Source organism: Euphorbia lathyris, chromosome 9, assembly GCF_963576675.1.
Source record: "Euphorbia lathyris chromosome 9, ddEupLath1.1, whole genome shotgun sequence".
NCBI lineage: Eukaryota > Viridiplantae > Streptophyta > Magnoliopsida > Malpighiales > Euphorbiaceae > Euphorbia > Euphorbia lathyris.
Window position 1 is genome coordinate 43,686,963 of NC_088918.1, and position 7,228 is coordinate 43,694,190.

The 7,228-nt window shown below is 38.0% G+C and overlaps 1 long non-coding RNA gene across 3 annotated transcripts; it reads left to right on the forward strand.

The window, feature by feature from the left end:
• The first annotated feature begins 3,205 nt into the window (after window positions 1-3,205).
• Window positions 3,206-6,837, forward strand: LOC136206831 (uncharacterized). 3 transcript variants are annotated; one of them, XR_010676454.1, is made up of 7 exons: window positions 3,206-3,454; window positions 3,695-3,811; window positions 5,094-5,387; window positions 5,471-5,558; window positions 5,771-5,965; window positions 6,091-6,159; window positions 6,642-6,837. It is a non-coding gene; the product is annotated as an uncharacterized lncRNA (long non-coding RNA). The 3 variants fall into 3 exon arrangements; XR_010676453.1 differs by lacking the exon at window positions 5,771-5,965 and having other exon boundaries at window positions 5,094-5,209; window positions 5,294-5,387; XR_010676452.1 differs by lacking the exon at window positions 5,771-5,965.
• Window positions 6,838-7,228: the final 391 nt, after the last annotated feature.

Below are 7,228 nucleotides of genomic sequence, written 5' to 3' on the forward strand. Positions count from 1 at the left end.
ATTAGCCTCAAGGGTGTCGAAACGCGTGTTGAAGGTGGCGAATTGTGAGTCGTAATGGGTGCGATCGGCACGTTGGTGGCCCTCCAAAGCGTCCAACCGAGCATATATGGAATTGAAGTCGTGGTTGGGCCGAGGACTAAAATTAAGGCCCATATCCGAATCCGAACCCTCCTTCTCGTGTGAGTGGGCCGTCCCCGAGGTTTCACCCGGGCCCGAGGTGGAGCGCCTAAGGGATTTGAAGGAATTTTTCTCCAAGGGCCGAGGCTCAAGACTTGGGAGGCGATCAAGGGCAGCCTCGCCAAGAGCGGAGGTGGCGAAGAGAGTGATGAGATGTCCCAACCCGATCTTGCCACGTTTTCGGGTGGAAATGTAGTGGAGTTGGACGGCCACGAGATAGGAAAGGTCGTAGGCGCGGTTGTTGGCACAACATTAGAGCGCCAAAAGTTCATCCTTGTTGACCTTGGTGGACTCCGACTTCCCCGAAAAGTAGAAGGAGATGAAGCAGTGGAGAAGTTGGAGGATTGGATCACGGATGAGAGATGAGCGAAGGTTGGAGACATCGTAATCCTCAGACCCGGTGATGGAGGTCCAAAAATCACGAGCGGAAGCACCCTCGGGCCAATGGGAGATGCCACCCTCCGCTTGATGGGTGAAATGGTTGCGGAGCCATTGGGTGTCGATGGAAAAGGGGTGGTTGTGAAGGCGGAAGTTGAAGAGGGCGGCACCGGGGGCGTTGTTAGAGGTGAGGGTGGTGTAGAACTCCAAAACCAAGGAGGGGTAAACGTGTGGCCGTGCATGAAAGTGATCGAGCCAAGAGAGGGCACGGAGGCGCTCCATGAAACCCTCGCCAAGGTCGAAGCGGTCAAGAGTGCTCCGCTCAATGTATAAGAGCTCCATAAAGTGGGCGGCGGAAAGTGTTTGGTAGTTTTGGGCTTCCTCTTCGGTGAAAAGATGGAAAGGAGCCCGGTATTGTCGGGTGAGTGGTGGTGTCTCCTCTCGTTCGGGTGGTGGTGGTTGTTGTTGATTTTGGGTGCGGGAGGTACGGGCCCGAGTGGACCGTGGGGGACACATGTCGGCGGTTTGTTTTCGCCTAACCATGGTGTGAGTGAAGAATTGAGAGAATGTGTAGGAAGGTTGGGGGGGGGGAGTGAGGATGAGTTGTGAGGAAGAAAAAGGAGAAAAGGAAGGATTTATATAGGGGAGGAGTGGGGAATCCAAGTAAAACTCGGATTCCCAGAGGGGTACGCGGGGCGTGAAGTGGCCACGCCACGCGTATCCCACCTCTTGACCGTTATTAATTGCAAAAGTGGTAAGGTACGCGGGGCATGAAAGGGAGCACGCCTCGCGTAATTCACCTCCTGCCCTTTTTTGATGGAAAAAAGGGAAGGACGCGGGGCATACATGGGGATACGCCCCGCGTAAAAGGAGGAAGTTAAAGAATTTTTTTTCGGTTTTTTAGCAGTTTTTGAATTTTTATGGGTTTCAATTAATGTGTTTATGATTTGTTAATTCTTTTTAATGTTTTTATGTTTTTTAAATTGTAATTAAGAGGGTAGTTAAGACAAAATTTATTTTGGAGGGAGGTTGAAGAGATTGGAATTTGAAAAGGTGGGGTGTGATTGGATAGAAGAAGAGGTAGAGTGTGGAAGTGGGAAAGATATATGGGGAAGAGAGAAGAGTGATGGGAAGAGTGGAGAAGGAAAAAGCTGCCATGGGGAGTTGTAACTCACAACTCCCCGAGGATACGCGAGGCGTGCCCTGGGAGGCGCCTCGCGTATCCCATAACGCGACATTTATTTTAAGAGGATCCATGGTCGGCGTTTTACGCGGGGCGTGGTAGGGTATACGCCCCGCGTAACAGGCCTTTTTCTGTGAGAAAAAGGGCAGATACGCGGACGCGCGGGGCGTAGAGGTGTATGCGCCCCATGTGGCTTTAAAGAAAAAGAGATGAAATTTCTATTTTTCTTTTGGATTCAACATGGGATTTGTTTTTCTTTTTGATTTTTATTTAAAAGAAATGACATGAGTCGATGGGAAAACGAAATGCGGAAAATAAAAGTTGGGAAAGAAAACTCCCTTATTCGAGCTTGGGTTGCCTCCCAAGAAGCGCTACTTTATAGTCGGTGAGCTCGACTTAGCATTTCCTCCTAGGTGTATGCTTCCACTCGTGTTAAAAATGCAAACTCTTGAATGAACAATCCGTACCTACAAAACGGATTGTTAGTTTCAAAGAATTTTAACGAAAACCAAAAACTATATTTAAAGAAATTATTGAAGAGTTTCGTTTGCTCCCTTTTTGACCCCTTTGGTAGTTAAAAAAGGGTGGAATATTCCGAGGTAGAAGGAACCTCAAACTCTTCTAGTTTTGGATTTATTTCCATGGGTCCGCATACAACCGGCTCATCGATGTCCGTTTCCTCACAACTGAGACAACCTTCATTATTTGGGGAATCCTCTTGAGAAAACTCAATTAACTTGAGCTTTCCATTTTGACAAACCGAATTAGAACCTCGAATTGATTCGTCCGCGGCTGAATCAAGAGGAGACTTCAATCTGGCAAATAAATTTTCCAAATCCCTGCAATATGCCTTAGTGTTAGATAATCTCACTTGAATATCTTTAAGCATAGAGATTACCACATCGAATTGCGAGGTTGATTGTTGTTGCGAACATTCGTCATCCATGAGGTCGTCCCACAAATGATGACTATGAGGCATCATACCATGAAACAAGTCATTAGTAACAACGAGAAGCAAAATAAATTATTCACACAAAGAGAAAGTAATATCTACAAATGCTTAGACTAACACACTACAACAAATCATCACTTGCGCCACGAATCATGCCACATGAATTCAAAATTCGTGGCATATTTCCATTTAGCCACGGAAAAAAGAGTTTTCACCACAAAATGTAGCTTAGTTAATATATTTATGCCACGGGTAATGGTTTTTCGTGGCTAACATACACTTATACCACGAATTCTGCCACAATGATTTTTTTTTCTCGTAGCTAAATTTATTTGTGCTATGGAAATTTTTTACTCCTAACATAAAATTACTTAAGTTACGGATAATTTATTTTATAGCAAGAAAATTATTTATTTTAAAATTAATTCAATATATTAGTTTTAATATATCAACTTTTTATCTTTATTCTTCTATATATGTAATGTGGCGGGAAGAGAAAAGTTCCTTTGCTTCAAAAGTTTCATAACCTAGCCACCATCAATCTTGATACTCTTCTGCTAACCCTAAACCACGTTTCTTTCTGTACTCTTCCCCAATTTCTCAATTTTTGGTATCTTTGAGATTCTTTTGCACCAAAAGGTTAATTCACTGTCAGATTCCGATCGAGAGTCTGAAATTCGAATATTAAGGTTTGTGCCACATATTCTTTCTTATTCTTCCCCAATTTTTGGGCAACAACAAATTCACCGTCAACAACATCTACGGTACTCTCTCTTTTCTGTTAAGTGTTATAGCTTTTTTATTGCTGAGAAATTTAGAAGTAATTCGAATTGGTTGGTTCTTAGACTTTCTTAAAAAGCCAGACATTTGATTGTTTAATAATGGCTGAACATTTTTCAATTTTAGTTTAATCGTAAAGCTCAATTTTAGTTATGCATGTAGCTTCCCCCATTCATTACTTATATACTTATCTCTGTTTTTATTGATTATTTGGGTTGTTACAGGGAAATGGAAAGGGATTTTAAGAATTCTCAAGCCTCTGCAACTCTTCTTCTTTCCTTCTTTGCCCTAAGAAATCTTGGGACGATTTCCTCTCCATTGTTGCTTCCCAGACTTCAGCTGTAAGTTTTATCAACCCAATGGAATATCATGTTATATATATTGCATATTCTTATACTAATCCTGCAAACTTTTAACTAGTTCCAATTTAGAATTTTGGTACAAAATCATTTATAATTATGTTAAACTATACAGCTTATCTAATTAGCTAAGTAGTTGGTAAGATGGTCCCTATGCTTGACTTGCAAAATAAATTTGATTCAAACTATTCTTTTTTTATCTGTTTAGATCACACAAATTGTAATTTTAAGATATGCTTCAATTTAGACTAGTTCATTGAAAACAAAAAAAAAATGTTAAATTGATAGAAAATGTGAAATTAAATCCATAATAAAGAGAGAAAACTATAGTAAAATTGGGTAAATGAGTTAGTGGTGAATTTGTGGAAATGAAGGTGGGAAGTAGCAATGGGAAATACACGAAATGAAATTGAGTAATGGCTTTGGCAAATTTTGGTTTTAATTATGTATTGTTCCATTGTGCTCTTATGATTTCTTATTATTTTCAATTTCTAGTATATTTCTGGTTAATGGACCTTTTCAAATTAGCAGGCAAGTTATTTCCTTGTAGTTGGTCAAGCATCTACAGTTCTCCACTATGTTGCACGGGAACTCTTCTTCGTTAGAGTTTCACATTTCGTGTTCCATGTTTCGCGTTTCGCGTTTCTGTTTTAGTTTTTTTTTCATTCCTATTACCGTTTATTTTTTAGAAATAACATTTTCTGGTGTCCGTTTCAATTTCCATATCCATTTCCATTTCATGTGCAACATATGTTCTCCATGATTATTTTAGACATCACACTTAGGATTTTAATGCAAATGACTGCTAGAACTAAAATACATGACGTTTTTGGAGACTAAACTTGACTACACAAAACTTGGGGCATATTGCTAATTTCATTTGTACAATAATGGTAGGCCAATTCTTTAATTATTATTTAATTTTGGGTTTGGAGTTCCCATGCTTTATATGGAAATGTCATTGCTGAATTTTATTCTTTAGTTTGAACATGTGGCAATCTCATTGTGGCCTTCTGTCTTTAAAATCTATGAAGTAAGCTAAAGTGAACTCATGTCTACAAACAATCTGTGCATAATGCTTTCACTTGGGAATGTGTTCAACTACTTGATGGAATCCACTACATGTCAGTTGTTGTAGAATGCACCCCATTGTTGGAAATCATTTTCACTTAGCTCATGGTTTTTTGGTCTAAACAATTTGTTATATGTGTGCTGTTTTTCGGGCTATGCATCTTATGTGACATCAAATTATCTTCATGTTTAGCTATAGATCTAATTGATGCAACCCCAGCTCATAGTGGTGATTACTCGATCGGACTTGAAGAACTTGCTTTATTGAGCAGGGACAATAATTTTTCTGATCTTCAACGACATGAAGGTGTAAGCCAACGATAAACATAGTAATTCCTTCTCGAACACCAAATTACTGCTTACGTTTAATTTATATGATGGTCTCTTTATCAGAATAAAGGGTTATCTAGTAAGTTGAGATCAAATTTGGAGGCTAGTATCAATGATGATGAAGCATAGAAATGATTTGGAGCAAATACTTATCCCTGTAAGAACGTATTTAGTTTCTTGGTATACATTATGGTTTTCAATTGTACAAATATTTCACTTATTTAATATATTTTATTTCAGAGGTTCTTTTGAAGTTTGGCAAGATTTAATCCGTATCATCTTAAGTATAGATGCCATATCATCACTCAAGTTAGGAATTAAAACAGAGGTATGCTTGGTTGCCTTAATTAAGTTCAATTTTTTGGAGCTTTATAAGCCCTATGAAAGTTTCAAACAAAACTTTGCCATTCAAATAATATGCTTACAGATATAAATGCTCATGAGTTTACCTGTGAGTTGCTAATGCATTTGTCCCTTGTTTCTAGATGGTTATAATCTTGGAAAGCATCATTTAAATAATCATGTTTCCCTCAATTTTAGTTTTTCAGGGTGATTTTGCATTTGAATGTCGTTCGAGATTTGCTCCGAGATTGTCTATTCAGATTCAAAATCTTGCTTTGACTATAAATTATAACTAGGCATTTATTTCCACAATGCGTGGAGGAAGTCATAGTTCAACATTAATGGCAACTTTCATCTTTGACCTGAAATAAAATTATGCATATATTGCTTCGTGTAAGTATTTCTAATGTTTTAGGAATTAGGAACATCTGCCTCCCGAATTCGAATATGATTTTTTAATTCCTCTTAAACCTTTTCTGTCTCATATTTACAGTACTGTCTCATTTTCATGTTGGCAGGTCAAGTTGGAGCTACGAGCAGGGCCATGCAAAATTGGGAACCATATTTACGTCCTCCCCTAACAAATTGTAAGACCCTGTTAAAATTGACCTTCTTTTTGCTTTGGTATCATATAGCTCTCCATTCAAACCAAATGATTTCTTTTATGAAAAGCACATCATCTGCGTTGGCCTTTGTGTCGCCTAAAAGGCCGATACAAATAGATGCAATCGATCTTTTTCCACTAGTGCATATTGGGACCATTTACATAAGACCTCTTTTGTGGCATCCTCATATATCTCTCTATTCAAACCAAATATATTGGTTATCTGATTTTATGTTTTCAGGAACAGGAGAACACTTTCTCTTGATTTTTAATTTTATTCTAAAGTTTCCCATTATTAGCTAGTGCTTCTCTTGGTAGAAAAGTGGCATACAATAGTCATTTTGGCAATTCTGCTTGCCTCATAATATAATAGTCAATAAAAAGATTTGAGTACCAATTTGATACAATAACATGTTATTTTGGTCATACCAATACAAAATAAACATTTTTTTTCTCTTTTAATAGGTGATTGTTCGGCAGAAATCAACAAGGAGCTGGTGGATGAGAGAGACATTATAACTTTGAAAATCTCATTATATTCCACTTCGCGGGTTTTGCCAATGTTATTCGTATGCAGGGTACTAACTAACAAGGAATAAATTTTGTATTAGGATACCTTTGCTTTAGATTTAGAGTTTCTTAATATATATTTTTTAATAGTTGGAAGATTTATTTTTGTGTTATTAGCTACTAGTATTTGTTGGATAATATTTTTTTAAGAATTACTCATTGTTTCGATGGTTAACTTTTGGACTTTGTTTATTTTCTATGTTTTTATTTTTATTGATTTTTATTGTGGCTCTCTTCAATCCAAAATTCATATAATAATAATTAAAAAATAAAAAAAAAAATTAAAAACAAATTACTAAAATTTGATTAATTTTGCTACGATTACGCTTGTGGCTAAGTAATATTGATTCTCACGGGCCACTATACCTTGCCACGAGAATGTACTATTGCCACGATTTTACCCGTGACAAAGGGATATTATTAGCCACGGATCTTACCGTGGCATAAAAACTAATTTATGCCACAACCATTTTTTTCCCGTG